The 16,627-nt window shown below is 43.9% G+C and overlaps 1 protein-coding gene across 2 annotated transcripts in view; it reads right to left on the bottom strand.

The window, feature by feature from the left end:
* sema5a (sema domain, seven thrombospondin repeats (type 1 and type 1-like), transmembrane domain (TM) and short cytoplasmic domain, (semaphorin) 5A) overlaps positions 1-10,155 on the bottom strand; it is a 125,342-nt gene extending 115,187 nt beyond the window's left edge. Inside the window, exon 1 of one of the 2 annotated variants that reach the window (XR_009239874.1) lies at positions 9,502-10,155. The gene's annotated coding sequence lies outside the window, so the exon portion shown is untranslated. The remainder of the gene's footprint in view (positions 1-9,501) is intronic. The other variant, XM_058624140.1, reaches the window with a different exon arrangement.
* Positions 10,156-16,627: the final 6,472 nt, after the last annotated feature.

Here is a 16,627-nt window from a genome sequence, read left to right as displayed (position 1 = left end):
AAAAAAACAGGCAAGAAGAAACGTATATTTGGAATGAGAAAATGTTAATTATGATATATGGGGCTCTGAGATGGGGAGCGGGGGAGTCATTGTGGGTGTGGAGCTCCGCCGACGACAATGATTGCTTACAGTGGAATCCCGTGTGCACATGAGACCTGCCACTGCCTGTGGGTGTTTTGGACTAAAACCGTTCCTGGAAACCATCAGCACTGTTGTTTCTTGGCCATTAACACACACAACAGTGCCTGTTACACTGAAAACAAATATTCCTGATGTCCTTGGGTAAGTAACTATATCCTATCCCTGCACTGCGACCTTCCACATCAGGAGGAGGGCGACTGAAAAAAAAAATGGTTATTTCCCTCTGGGGATGAATGAAATATTGCACAATCTTTTCCAATGCAGAGTAAGTGGGAGGTTTAGAGCTATAATGGGGGGGGGGGGGGGGGGGGGTGTACACATTCCCTTTCCCTAAAAACAATTCTTAATGGCTTGAAGATTTCCTGCAACATATTTCAGGTGCTTTTAACACCAGCAGAAGCAGTGAACAGGAAACAAAATCAACAACCTTTACTCACACAATTACCTTCCGAGTCTCAGCAGCTTGATGGTGTCTTCATTTTCTCTCTGTGTCATACTGTATGACTCCTGTTGGTGTACTTTTCTAAATTCAATAGAAATACGTTGTTCCTGTGGGAAAGATTACCCCCTTTTACCAATAACTGACGCCACATGGAGGGGGTGGACCTTTTCTACTGTAAGAGCCTTTAGGGAGGAGCGCGGAGCACAGAAGAGATCAGAATGCCATGGGGCCCTCGTCTCAGAAGGGCAGAGGTTTATTTTTAATGACAACAAAAGCGCTGCAACAAAGTGTTGTGATATGGCAAGTTCAGAGGAAATGTATCCTGTGTGTAGGAGTTCCCTCCCTCACTGGAGTTCTGTAAAGGCTCAAGTCCAAAACAACAGCACAGTGTTCGGTTTTTTGTTTTTTTTAATTGAAATGATCTTGACTTATCTTCATTAACGGCCAACGCACAGGTACGCAGTGGGGGCATCGACAGAAACGCTTCTCATTCACTTTGAATGGAGCAGCTTCAAGTGTTGAAAAATGTTTCCTGAGTGCCGGTCAATCGAAACATGTTACGCACATGTACCAACACAGGTGCTTGCCAATCAAATCACATTTATGCACAGAGCTCAAACGGAACTCAAGGTTTTTCTCCCTCTTGCTGATGTTTTTTTGTCTGGGCCCCTAACAGTGTTGGACACAGCCGACACCACATCACACCACATCAATAAGCAAGGTTAAAAAAGTCTTGCTACTTAATCAGCCGTGACTGACACTGCTCTCCAAAGGCCACCAAGCATCGGGCCTTCCCACTGTCAAGCATTAAAGCGATGCATTTGTGAGAGTCTGCCATAGGGATAATGCCTTTTTTGTTTTATTATCCTGTCCCTTGCGGTCACAACTAGCAGTAAAACAGTGTTCATGTGTGTTTTTGCATGTATGCACCAATCGCCCCCACAGCTGTACATGTAGCTATTTAAAAGGGCAGCAGTGGGGGTGGCTGGGGTCACGGTGAGGGTCATGTCTAGTCAAGCTGAGGTCAGCCACCAGGAGCGGACTCATTCCTGAGAAAGTGAAACACAATCCTTCACATTGCGCTGCTTAGAGTGACCTTGCTGAACTCCAAGCGGGCGGACACGCACGCACCTGAGCATATAAATAAACTCTAAGTACTTGTACACTACATGTTTGGGTATTTTTGCTGCTACGTTGCTTTGTTTTGGTTAACTATTAAGCATTTATTTGTCGATTTCATCCTTCTGTGTTTCTCTGTAAAATATACACTGCGTGGCGCTCCAGGGTCTAACATTCAGCTTTGTTAAGACCACACAACTGAGCAGAGTATAACACCTTGAAATGCGTGCATACTCTGGGATGTGTGTTTTTGGTGCTTTGGTTTTTATTTGTATTTTTACTGCAAAAGCGAGAAAGTCGAGAGGAGGAAGGTGGTGGGGATGTGGGCAGGTGGGGAGGGAGGTGTGAGTGGAGGTGGTGGCACATCTCATCTGAGAGAATCTTTAACAGTCCGCTCCAGTCCCAACAGGGCAGTGCAGCAGAGGAAGCGCAGGCAGCGAGTCAGCACAACCCTTGAACGTAACTCACTGCAACACAATAGAGCCACAGCAGGAGAACAGAAACACTCCAGTTTCACGAGCAGCATAATCAGACGACCGCATTAGCCAACCAGCACTGTTTAAGGGGAAAGAAAGACACTCTCAGAATAACTGCATTATCTTCTCAGCAAACGATATCGTTATCGCCAAAGTCCAGCACCTGGCTAGACTTGTAATAGGCCTAATGTTTCACAACAAAACCTCCTTTGAACCCAAACTCCCACTCTAGCGCAAAGGTATTCTGTTCCAAATGACCATTATACTTCACATGCACGGAGGTAAAGAAAATAAAAGTCAAGTCCACTTCAAACACTGTAAATGTGCACTCATCAAAATAAGGGGCTAGCGGCTGGCAGACAGCCAAAGTTTGGGAACCATGCGCTCGTTCTTCTCGGTGGTTTACTCGGAGAAGAATGAAATGTTGTTCAGCGCGAGAAGTAAGTGGTTTGTTATTCACTGTTCGTGGTTTAGATTAGACCACATGTCCTCCGTGTGGTTTCACCTTCAGAACTGAGGCGGCATTGTATCCACGACTGAGGTAGACTACACATTCACACTGCTGCGCTACACAGAACTCTGAAGGGCATGACACATGGGAGTCCCATGTCTGGAGTGTGTTAGACAATGCACTAGGTGTGCGTGTGTGTGTCTGTGCATGCGGGAGCATTCCACCGTTAAGACCACAAGATTGCTTTCTTGTTTCTAGCTTTTTACTGCTCCTTCCTTTCAAGGACATTAGTTTAGTTCCAGACAAACAATGAAGCCAGCGGTCCCTCAGTGAAACACTATGTAAATGCATGCTGCATTATTAATGCACCAACTGTAGTTAAAAGCAAGTGTAGTTTCCTTGGGAGTGAGAGGTGATACTGCACAACAACTGCTGTAGCTCCATCTTTGCTCTTTGTGACTGATGTTCACTTCTATTGATTTCTGACATTTGAGGAAATCGTTTACATGGAAAACAGGCAGATGTGGTTGCATTTCATTTTATTTTATTCGTTACAGCCATGAGCAGTGTCAGCAGTCGTCCTCTCAGGCTTAACTAAGCAACCCCGGTGCAGTTCTCAGACCACTTAAGTAATATATTACTCCGTCAATTACAAGTAAAAGTCCTGGGTATTCAAATCTTACTTACTTACTTCAGCAAAAGAATGCTTCAGCAAATATCAGCTTAATATACTCCCAGAGTTAAAAGTAAAGGTACGGATTCTGCAAAAAAAAATTGGTTCCTGTCAGTGATTCATTATTATTCATGAGATTATTTGAATGTTAATACTGATGCAACAGTGCATAAGTAGCATTTTCCCGCGGTAGGCAGATTATCTTCTTTATTCCAGGGGATCCGAAACCCGGGGTTGCTGCCCAGACAAAGGGTCACAAGATAGTGTCATGTAATGAGTATTATGTGGTAAATAACTGGAGGGGATTTTCTTTAACAGTCTGAACTTTGAGAAATATTGGGTAATCATAATGTATCTGGCATTTTAATGTAGAGAAATTTTTTAACTCTCTCGGCTATGACTTAAATAACATCTGCAATGTGAAAAGGAGACACATTTCCCTTGAACGATGCGACAAGAGATGGAAACCTGTGTATAATCCACCAAAAGCCCTTTATGTGTTTTTAACACTTTAATCTAGTTTGAGACGGACGACGACTGCTAAATAAATGCAGTGAAATGAATAGTATCGTATGGGAGCATTAACATTTAAAAACAGAGTAGGACTTAAGTACTTTCAAATGACATCTAAGAAGAGCATTTGACTACATGTGCCGAGTTCCATTACAAGTCATTCCTTTACAAGAGTGCGTCAAATTGAAACCGCGTAAGTGAGGGAGACGGGTCTCCTTCACCGCCTTCATTTTCTTTTCTCTTCCTCCACTCTCTCATTTGTCCCGTCTGTACCGCTCACTCGTCTTTCCTTCATCTTTGCTCCTCCTGCTCCCTGCGCCTGCTTTTCTCTTCCCAGCCTTGTCCTGCCCCGCCAGTGTCTCTGTCCTCTCGTCTATCGAGACCACTGACGGATGAATCCAGCAGACAGATGCCTCAGCAAGACCTCTCTCTCTCTCCCGGGAGGAGCTCCTGCTCGTATATATTTAACAATTTCTCTCAAACCCACTCAGCCAGGCTGACTGCACGTCAGCTCTTGTATCAGCCCTTCTGTCTCTTCATAATTCCTCACCTTTTTGCTTTCTTTTGTCCTTTCTTTTTCCATAAAAATGCAGACACCTCCCCTCTTTGTCTGGGAAACCTTAGTCCTTATCTTTTCACCTCTATCTGCTCTGTCTGATCTCCCTGTCTCTTTTTATATCTCTCCCCTAATCTCCCTCCATATCTCACTTCCGTTCCCATTTTTTTCCTGCAAGGCTGAAATACATGTAGTGGCCGTATTATCTTTCAGATGGTATCGCAAACTTTTATATAGGGTTGAATAAAAGGGACATAGCACTCTAATTTTGTTTTCTCATTCATCTGTGGCAGGGAGCCGCCTCTTGCGACCCGCTTTTGAGGGTATTTCTCTGATTACCCCTTCGTAATGATTTCAAAGTAGAGATAAATGTTTTCATTTGCTGAAGATTAAAGGATTTTCCGTATTTATATCCTCTTCCTGAACGAATTAGAGCTTCTCCCGTTGTTTGCTGCATGGCAATATTGCTAAGATAGTTGACACAACACAACACATCAAAAGAGATTCTTATCGTGTAATGATATGCTCGGTAAAGATGCAGCGCGAGTCCCGCGAGGAGTGGAAAAACTCCGACCCATGAAAGACTTAGTTCTTTTTGCTAGTATGAAAAACACCACATGAATAAATACATGGAAAGCACATGCCACGGTGCGCCTGCTTTAATAATAGGCGCAGGCTGCTAATTTAGCGGCGACTATACATAGCGGGTGTCAAGAGTCTCACAGGAAGCAGTCCAGTTCTGCTCTCACCTCAGAGGTACGAGCGGCAGCCTGGAAAAAAAAAAGAAGCTCCCATAAAAGAGAAATATACGAGCTGAGCACTGCTATCAAATGATCCTCTCATTCATGCTTCACACTCATTCATCTCCCAGAGAAATACAGCTGGGTGACAGCCTGGAGACAAAAAACAGGAGTGTGTGCGCGTGTGTGTGTGTGTCCGTGTGTTTGGTGACAACTCATGACTTATTTCACCCTTCAAATGGCCCCGTGACACTCGGTCAATAAACAAAGTCCAGCGAAACCCCTTCACTCTTTCTGCCTCAATCTCTTCATTTAGGATCCTCTCTTCACCTCTTCTTTCCCTGACTCATTACACATCGTCTCGCGCCCTCTCCCACTCTCTCGCGTCTTCTGCTCGCCTGCAAGTGCAAAAGGAGTACGTCCAAACTCCAAGTTCACAATAATTGCTTCTCCTGTTGTCACAGAAGTTTGGGCCCATCTCTGTTTAACCTTTCAAACATCCTCTTGGCTCGATCCCCAGTGAAAAAGAGGCTTTGGGGATTATTTAATCGTGACCCAAATAGAGTCTGTCTCTCCTTCCTGTGCTTGCATCTTTGGGTGAAAGACAGATTTCCTTGGCTATTTGAGTGGAGTTTGAGGTTGTTGTGGGGAGCGCGACAGCGTCAATGTAGTGTGGTTGAGCAGCGCTAATTCCCTCTGACATAAAGACATGAGACTGGATGTTTTACTCAAACCACAGATATTCATTCTCAGATCCAAGTGGCAGAAATAATAGTGCATAGAGTATCAGTACTGAGCTTCCAGCCGCTGCACTGTGGGCTCAAATTATTCCGTACACCTGCCTCTGTGCTGTGTCTGCTCTTTAGCGTGCAGTGTGAAATTACCACAGCTTCCCCTGCCTGTTTTACAAGAATGTTCTCACTGATGCAGGCGCGTTTTCCCGTGTTTCTACACATGCACTTTTTAGCGCTTCATTTCCAACCTCTTCCACTAATCAGTCTTCATTTTGTGCCTGTGCAGCAGTAAACTCACTTTACACCGCCGACCTAACTTTATGGTTCACCATCGGTATGGCAGCGACATAACCATTAACCAGCCTTTTGTGAGAATGATCAACAAATGCTTGCACTGTGCATCCCCACTTGACAACTTCCTCACAATCTCTATGGCAACTGTCATGACACTTTGGCCTTTAAAAAAAAATGCAATAGCATGGATGATAAACTTTTATTTTGCCAGCTTATTCTTTTCCTTTGTGAATGTTTGGCACTCAAATCCCCTGCAGGAAACCTTGAGGTAGCCATAGCAACCTCACACCACCTCACTACATAATGTGAGGTTGTTGGAGAAGAAAAGAACGAACTGTGGACTTCCACCCTGACAACATTCCCTCGTGTGTGTATAGGCATGGGTCAGAAATAAATCTGAACACGATGCCACTCACGCAAAACAAATAAACTCAAAAAAACACTTTGAACCAGTCTCTTCCAGCATGTGGGATGCTCCTCCGCAGCTACTACAATCTTCAAATCAGGAGTGGCAGGAGGAACAAGGGGAGGAATGAGATAATGGCAAAGTGGTTGTGATGTATAAATAGCTTGTGGTAGTGAACGGAGCTGGGAAGTACAGCACAACTGCAGCTATTGCCTGAGTCTCACAATTTACTGTGCATACAAGCATTAAATCATCCACTGAGGAGAATTTGTAAAATCAGTGCGTCCGTGCAATTCACAGCCAATAAAAATCGGATCTTTTGTGAGGCCGTGTGTTACAACGTCAAACAATCCCAGAGCCCCATCCTGCTGGTGTCAGATAAATAAGTAACCAAAGGGCCTTGAAGAGCACAGAGGGGCCACAGGGTAAAGGCTGTTTAGTTTACACGTGCATGACAATGCCTTTCACTTTCGCTCCCAGCACGGCTTGACCCCATGGGGGACGCCGAATCACAAAGGTCGACGACAATGGGCCTGTCATTCACTCGGTTTCTATAGTGACCACACAGCCCGCTGGGGCTACTTTGGCCATTTTCATGGTGAAATTTTAGCATAACCACCAATGTTTATGCTGGTGTTCTGTGTCAGCGCTCAGGCAAACTCCCAACACAGCACAAATATCAATCACGCTAATCATATGTGGCCCCGCAGTGTGTCGCTGGCTTCAACATCACGGCCTCATCTGGATCTGCTGCTCATCTCTGTTATGAATCCATAAATGATCTCTGGGGTTGCAACTAACACTTCCTTCCATTGATTTCCCTGTCCATTTTTCTTCATTTAACACTGCTCTCTTACATTATCCATAAAGTGTCAGAAAAAAAGTAAAACACGTCATAGTTTTCTAAAGTCTAAAAATAGCAGATGAAGTTTCCTTGTTTTGTTGAATCAATAGCCCGATTAAATGTAAATGTATATTTACATAAAATGTAATAAAAGTATTCATGAATATTTTATCAAAACAGTTTTGTCAATTCATCTATAAAGTTAAGTCTATGAAACATTAGAAATGTGTGAGTGTCCATGAGAGTTAATTTGCAAGATTTTCTGACACCATTTGTGATATGATATGAAAAAAGCAGAGTATTTACCTTTAACGTTGTTAATTTACCAATACATTTACTATTCAAAAATTCTTTTTTCTGACCAAGTCACCAATGACGCTGCATGTTGCACTTCTAATGGTGTTTTTCTCCATGGAGCGTTTCTCTCGAGCTTCAGCTGCAACAGAAATTGACCACTGTGGCCGAAAGGCATGATTTCTTCTTGATTCAACACTTTCACTCCATCCCTCTCACTCTCATTTGGTACTTCTTTTTCATTTCTTTTTCTTTCCCTTTTCCGCCCCCCCAGGGATTTTAACATCCGACATCTAATAAAGGCCTGGACACAGTCTGAGTCCAAAGTGATTCTACCATCTGGATGAAGGGGCACGTTTATTTATTCTTTTTATTCGTGAGCACACGTGTGATGGGATGGACGAGCCACATCACTCTTCCAGGACTCGGGCAAAAACAATCAGAGAAAGGTGACGGTATCAGTTAAATGCCGTGTGGATCCTTAACGCCAGCACAAATTAAACTCCTCCAGAGCTACTGTGTTAATACCAACAGAATGGAAACCAACGTTCTCTGTGCTTGAGTACAAATTTGCATGTTTTCTTAAAAAAAAAAGAAAAAAAGTAACCTGCTGCAGGGATGTGAAGAGACAGGTACTGAGCCCAGAGCGAACTGGGAGGCAACTGAATTCATGAAGCCACAGACATACGTACATCACTGTATCTGCTTTAGCTTCCACTATTGTGCAGTGCACTCGTTCTAATCTTCTTGAACACTCTCGGGTACAAACGGTAAAAGTGATACTTTGCCAGGATGATTTTTCTTGTGAAAATGAAATGCTGCTGCTGCTGCTGTATGTTTAAAATGGTGGGGAGGTAGGAAAAGTTCAAATAAAGCTTCTGTGCAAATAATAAAAAAGAAAAAAAAAACTACAGTTAGGCATAAACCTTCAAGGACGTCTTGGCTCTGATTCAACCATTGTATGAGTCTGAGGTTTATGGTTTGAAGGTCAAAAGTACTCATACAGGGATGTGTTAAATAAAAGAAGAATGCCTTGCTGTGATGTAAAATTCTAGTATTATTCTGTACAAGATATGTGCATCGTATAAAACATCACGTAGCTACTGTGTCTCAATCATATATTAAAAACAGGGTGAAACCTTTGGTTTAAACACAATGAAGGGTTTAAACAGACACACACATCTTAAAAGTCACATAAAACCAGGTACAAATCCAGCCAACACAGCGTTGTCTGAAATATACAATAACTAACAAAAAACTATGGGATCTTCTAGGAAACTATTGTGTTTGAAAATAAGTTATTTTAATGTGTCTAATTCTATGTTTCTCTCACAGTGCACTGCAGCGAAAGAACAAGAAAACAACCTATGTGTCCGAGGCTGCTCGTGATGACAAAGACACTAATCAATGAAAGAATGTGGACATAAAGGCAAAAAAATGAAAACGTGAAGAGAGAAGAGAATTTGCTGAATATAAAGGTTTGATGGAAGCTCTCAAACAGGTGAAGGTTGCACTCTGCCAGCACCACCAAGTGGCCAAACACCGCAAAATAAAATGCAGAAACTTCTAAAACTAATATTTACGTTGCGAGATTTTGGATTTGTGGACGCGTGCAAGGTTCGTGAAGGACGGAGGCATTTTCCAACACTGCACCAATGTTTGTCACCTCTGTAAATATCCCAAATGACAGAAGCAAAAACGACTGCTTTTGTTTGCGAGAGAAAACAAACTAAATGGCTGCAAGAGCCTGACACGGACAGTATCTTATAATAAAAGCTTGTGCGCATGCAGCCCATAATAAAATGCGTTTTGACTCACCAAGTGAGGTGTCCAACTCCCGTTCATCTAGCAGGGATTGAAGCTGCGCGTCTTGACCCGGAGAGCAGAGTGGTGAGGGGGACTCGCGAATTACAGAGGAGCTGCTGAAATATCCGCACTTCTGATTGTCCTCTTGTCAGAAACGGACCTCGAGAAAAACTCCGTCTCTCTGCAGTGATTCCACAGCGCGCGCTCTCTCTCCCCCTCTCTGTCTGCGTGTGTGTGTGTGTCTCTCGTCGCCTCCAGAGCGCTGTGTGCTATTTCTGCTCCACAGTGGAGCGCTCTGTGCCGGGGGCTCCGCGGCGCACGGTTTGTAATCGGACACCGCACTGTCGCGCTGCGCCTCAGACAATATGCCTCCGCTCTGTGGAGAGAGAGAGGGAGAGAGAGAGAGAGAGAGAGAGACGCGTGCGTGAAACAGCAACGGCACCGAAGAAGAAAAAAAAAACACTCTCTCACACAAAAACTTCCCTTCAACTGACACAGCCAGTGCTCGTGCACAAAGAGCCAAGAGGAGTGCAAGTGTGAATGTGTCCAATGCTGCTCTCAGTCACAGCTGCGCATCTCACGCGCAGGGTTTTTTTGGTGGATGAGGAGTGAACCCCCACTATGCGCGTCCACTCCAACCGCGAGGAGAGACGTGGCAGCGGCGCACAGCTGTCCTGCAGGTGGGGAGGAAGAGAAAGAAGACACGCCGCTAACTACAGTGTAGCAGCTACAAGTGGGATGAGAGGGAGGTTTTGGACACTTGGGGCTATTTTGACATTTTCACCCCACTGTGCATTTATGTTGCTCTGTGGATTCAAACTGCTTTTTTTCCCTTCTTTTTTTGCTGCTTCTTCTTTCTCTACTCTGTATATCCTAGACCAGTGTTTCTCAATCCTGATCCTGGGAACCCACTGCCCTGCTCCAACACACCTGATTCAAATAAATGGGTCGTGATCAGGCTTCTGCAGTGCTAGCTGATGTGACTCACACTCACACACACACACCTGTGGTCAATTGAGTGTTTAATTAACCAATGAATGTTTTTGGACTGAGGAAGCCGGAGAACCCAGAGAACCCAGAGAACATCCACACACACGGGGAGAACATGCAAACTCAATGCAGAAAGGCCCTTGTTAGGACCGGGAATGCATTATGTCTATGAGGGTCCTCACTATGACTGAAAAACCAGCACGTGTGTGTGTGTGTGTTTGTGTGGAAGCTGTTAGCAGGTCTTCATCATCCTTAAAGAGCCTTTTGAGGGCTAAGACTTGTTTTTTTTTGGGGTTAGGGAGTAGAATTGGGGTTTGGTTAAGGGTTTGAGTGTGTAAATGTGTCCCAGGTTTTACTCATGTTGTGGGGACCTACATCTGTTTACAGTCACATTACGGGGACTTGTCCTCCTTAGGGGAACGGAATGCAAGTCCCCGTAACATAAATTATTACATTTTAAAGTGAAGACATGTTGGTTAAGGTTAGAGTAATTCTCCAGGAAATGAATGTAAGTCAATGTAATGACAACCTTGTCATGACCAGTAGTCCTAAACCTGGTCCAAATGAGGCAGAACTCAATTTCTGAGGAACTTGTTAAAGGTGACATTGAATGCTCGTCTACTTACATATATTAACGTGTTTTCATGGTGAAAAACCTCCTAGCCGCTGCAAACGAGCCGATTGAAATATCACACCCCCCAGAACCCCCAGAACGCAGACTGTGTTGTGATTGGCCAGCCAACGAGAGCTTTCCCACGGTCCTGTGATTGGCCATGTACCTGGAAGTGACGAAATTATTACGTCAGCTCTCAGATACGCAGCTCCCCCACTCTGGCGCGGTGGATGCTCTGCATCTCAGCAGCTTCAACAAGAGTAGTTCTTCTTCTTCTGCGGTTGAATGTACGCAACCGGATGTGTCCGCACCAGGAGGAGCTACAGTGGTGAGAGGAGTGGTGTGGTTTGCTGATGACAACATCAGCAAACGGAAGTGCCTGTCCCAGGAAAACAATAAAACCCTATTTTCTCAGCAGTGGCTGAACTGTTTGTTCTGAAACTTTAGGGTTTCATAAAGGAGGTAATGACGCAGATACACACACAAAAGCAGCGTTAATTGGAGCTTCCGGTCTATGTCGCCTTTAAGTTTAGGGCTGAGATTTTAATTGTGGTTAGTTTAAGGTCAGGGGTAGGCATGAACTCATTATGGTTAGGAATAACACAATGTTCAGGCTGTCCAAATGAATGGAAGTCAATGCAATGTCCTGAGAAGAATAGCTGCACAGACCTGTGTGTGTGTGCTGGGGGGGGGGGGGGGGGATGATAGAGAGTGACAGTGCTGTGTTTCTGTGCCTTTGTGCATTTTGGTGACACATCCCCAGTTCAATTACCTGTTTATCCCTTGGTGAATGAGCACAACCTCAATCAAGCTCCAAAGCCCTGCGAGTGCCGCACACACAGCTGTAGGCCTGCGAACACAAAGTGTGTGTCTGTCTTCTTGATAGACACATATAGAGGAGTCAACAGCAGCCTGTTGATCCGCCTCTTCATTACTTGCCGGCTCCTGTGTGTGCACGCATCTAAATTCAGATCAGGTAATTTTCATAAAAATTTAGCTCCCCGCGATGGGAAGAAAATAAAGCTGAGATTTACATTTCACGTGGCCTCTGTACAACTCGGGGAAATGCGTGGGTAACCTCTCCCTTTGTCTTGCTGCGCAGGGAGATACAGAAGGAGCGGATCTGCTTCCTGAAAGGGTGGGAACAGATTGGGCGAGGATATGGCTCGCCAAAGGCGCTGACAGTGCATGGCAAATAATTAAGAAACTAAAGGAAACAATAAAACAAAGTTGTGATATCGCAAACTGAGTCAAGTTGCTGGTAAATAATCAGCAATAAAAAAAAATTGTTCCCGCGACTGAAAGTGCTGCGACCTCCAGAAACTATACTTCAGTGCATCAGGCATTTAACTCTCTCTTTTACTCCGGTTTACTCTTCTGTAAAGGTCTATAATAGATGTTTTACTCGCCCGAGGCCGAAGCTTTAATCCACAGTTGGACTGTAGAGTGACTTCAGCTGTCGATGCTGCAGCACAAGTTAAAAAAATTGAGCGAGCCGTTATAGATGGATGATTGTGAGTGTGCATTAGTAAATGGGAGGCCTCAGACAGATCATTTAAACCCTCAGTACAACTGTGATGGTATTACCCATCTCCTGGGGACCTTAAATCCTGATGAGACCCTATGAGGACACAAAAGTATAAGGTGAAGACATGTATTCAAGGGAAGGTTAAGTAAGAGTAGTCGTGATTAAGGTCAGAGTCAGTTTCCATGCAATGAATGTGAATGAAATGAAAGTCTGGACACACAACTGTGTGCGCGTGTCCACCTTTGTTGTTCAGCAAATCCTGTTTGATGTCTGCCAAACTAATTCAAGTTGCCAGGCAACCCACAAAAAAAAAGAAAAAAGAAAAATCTGTTTCAGAAACAGCCTTGTATATTTCACCTGGGTTTACCTGTAAGATTTCAGTCGGGTGTGTTTTTGAGCGTGTTCTTATTGTCACCGAGCGAGCGCGAGTGTTTGCACAGTGAGTCATGTCTCTGCGTTCTGAAGAACAAGTGTTTGTTTTTGTGTCAGCCGAGCAAAGTACTGTCACAATGAAAGAAACTGCACATAAAACACATGTATGCATGTTAAAAATGTCGAGAAAGTCCACATATTTACCTTGACGTTAGACAATAGAGTCAAATATTAGGACTTACCAACTAATCTCAGCGAGTGCCAAATCAAAATCTACATTTAACCACATTCATTATGCAGTTAATCAACCTACAATGGATTAAATATGTAGTGACAGATGTTCTGCAGGCTGCTGCCAGGAAGTACTTTGGCGGGAAAAGCAGATGAGAGCGAGGACAAACTACTAATTTGAGGTTTTTCACTTAGAGCGTCTATTTATTATTGTGTTCTTTTCTTATGAATATGTAACGTGTAATGACGCAAGTCCACATTAAGTGCGTCTGCACAGTGTGTCAGAAGGATGAGGGGAACTTACAACAGGCAAAAGCCCTTACTTTGGGGCCAAAACTCATTTGAACACTTTACAATGCCCCAAATCTTTTCAAACGTGCCATCTGTCACACAGTTTCACTGCCACACCAAAGCCCACATCAACTCCATCCATCCATCCATCTTCTACTGCTTTATCCTCAGAAACACAGCAAACCAGAAACTGCTAGAAATATGCAAAACACACACTCACTGACGGAAAAACGCAAAAGTCTTGCATGTGAAGGTTGACTATCTGCTCACACATGCTTGTAGGGCAGGGAATGCCACTTTGACTGACTCAGGGATGTGAAAGTACAGGTGCGTCAGTGGGTGAGTGAGTAAGAAAGACGAGGATGTTTTGGTAATTTCCCAGGAGGAAGGACGCTGGGGAATAAAAGCGGGGACATGCAGGGGCTGATGGAGGAAAGGCATGAAAAGCAAGTGTGAAAGAGAGGGAGAGAGTGAGAAGCTGGCCAGCTGTGGACGACTGCAGTCATTCTTCACTTTGATCCATACCTGCAGACTCAATGAGCCATACCAAGCTGCAGTGGGGCCACAGCCATGAGATTTCTCAGGCTTACTCAGCCTTACTGCGCCCCTGCTGCTGCAGCATCCAAGGTCCTGTCGTGCCAGGACTCCACAGCGTCTACTTTCACTACCATGGGAGGAAGGATTGGACAATGATGCTGTAACTGTCACAGAGTGTGACAGGAATATGTCTGTGATGGGGCGGACAGCACTCCAAGAGGAAACAGACTTGATTACAGGTTGAAATTCTAATGCGTTATCGTAAGTATGCTACTTTTAATACTGCTGGTATTTTATTGTTATTTATCATGTTTGTCTTCAAGGGAGGGAACTGAAGTTACATTGTACCTCAGGTTTTTCCTTTTTCTTTCGACTTCTCCCTCAGTCCAGTACTCATCAGTCATCAGTCCAGGAATCCTGCTAACGGACGGACGATGGTGATTGTGGTAAACATCATCAATGTGATAGTCTCCGTCCTTAAAACAGCTTCTCTGAAGGTTTTTTTTTCCATCTTTATCGTTTGCTTGTGGGTCTGCCCACCACAGTCCTGCCACAATGGAACATACGGGTATGATGGAGTGTTTGTGGAGCTCAGTACATCCAAAGGTAGATAATGAATGGACTGTGAGAGATAATAAAATGCAGCACCAGAGTCCAGCAGGGTCATGTTTCTTGTTTTCTGCCCACTTTCTGGCTGGCCGTATTTGTCCTTGTCCTCCCCTCTACGGCCAGTGATGAATAGCAAAAAGAATATGGCTGATGGTGGGAATTTTTGTCTCCTCTTCTTTTGTACTTTTTTTTTTCTTCTTTTTTTTTCCGATCACCATTAGCGTAGGGGCAAAGTTAAGGGCTGAAGAGATGAACTCCATGAAATGCAGTCATGGGAATTGAAGGATCTGAGGCACGAGGTCTTGGCCCAGTGTGCAGTTTGGAGCTTCATATTAATTAATGTCAAAATGGAGAGGGTAAGGCTGTACAGGAAAATTATATGTGTGACTGCTGGGCATGGCGCTCACCATTCATAGTACAATGAGTGTTGGCTGCTGATTTTCATCTGAGCTAAGCAATTTTATTACCTGTCAGAAATTTTCAGAAGCCATTTAAAAAGGTATTGAGAGGCCAAAAGCTTCCCATGGCTAAGTGGATAGAAAAATAAAGCCACTTATGTAAGTGCTCAAGATACATATAATCCAGAGGAGCAACAGTGGGGAAAACTACCATCGACTGTGTACTGTGATTTCCAAATTTTAAGTTTAACAGCTTTAAGTTGTCAAGGACAACCATGTGGCTCCTGCGGTATGTCTACATTTGTCAAGCTGATGGCAAGGCTATCATCTTAAAATATAATCTCATTGGTACATTTACTACCACTCTCTTTCCTTTTCATCTTCACCCATAATGGAGGTTTACGTCGATACATCACAGATTAAGCAGAGAAATAAAGTGTATACGTCTCCCTGTGGGACATAAACACTGACCAAATCCTCTCAGGAAACTGGAATTAATACTCCAATTTCAACCTCGGCAGAGGCAATTTGTTTCTTTCAACAGTGTCTTATGTTTCAGAGTGACTTCACTGGCCTCTGTCTGCAAAGAACCGTCTGTTCTCTCGCGTCTGACTGAGGGCACAGATATCATGCGCGCTAATATTACATTTGCAAACACCAGACTGATTAACGTGCGAGAGAACAACCGTGCACACACTTTCAGATGTGTGTGTGACACCGCTTTGCTCTTTTGTCTCCATCCTTTTCATACTCCCATGCAGACACCAAACACACCTTAGACCCACACAGAGAGAGTTTGTATTCCTGTGAATCACGGTGTACTATAAGCAGGTGTGCACAGGAAATCAAGTGTGGGTTTCTCTCGCTGCGCTGCCTTTCTGACGCCAGAGTTTTTGAAACCCTGATTTTTTTTTTCTCTCTTGGTGAGCACCAGAAAGGAAAAGTGTCAAAAATCTGGCAGTCGGACAGATACACAAAGTGAACAGCTTTGGAAAAGTAAATCATGCATGCTCTTGTTAAACACTGTCTTTGTGTACGACGGAGGTGATTATTGTATCCTTCAGAGAACACTGACTTTCACAAACTGCCCCATTACAGAAAGTACAACGTTCAACTAATGTGACAGCAGCAGCAGAAACTTGCATTAACTGATAATAATCACACTCATTAGCAGGAGATATCATTTCTTATTATTCTCACTAATGCAGATCCTGTTGTTTATTAAGAGCCCACAATATGGCAGAGGAACTCATTAAAATGGAGGCAATCGGAAATACAGACATCCATCATCTCTACACATCTCCCGTAGGAGCCAGCTGCAAAGGACTGACACGCTAACAATTCTTCTCCTGAGAAACCAGCTTCGTTGACAAGCAAAGGGGAGCTTGGATAATTGTTTTTGTCTCACTTTGGACAAGTTAATTAATTTCAATTACTGCCTACACTCCTGGAGAGGTCAGAAGTCAGTGCTGGACCATTCTGTGAGGAGGAGGTGGTTTACATTCCCATTTATCAAAGACAACATAGCTATACAAGTAAAACAATAAATACGTATAGAGACAGACTGTT

Source organism: Solea solea, chromosome 1, assembly GCF_958295425.1.
Source record: "Solea solea chromosome 1, fSolSol10.1, whole genome shotgun sequence".
Lineage (NCBI taxonomy): Eukaryota > Metazoa > Chordata > Actinopteri > Pleuronectiformes > Soleidae > Solea > Solea solea.
This window is presented reverse-complemented; position numbering and strand designations above follow the sequence as displayed.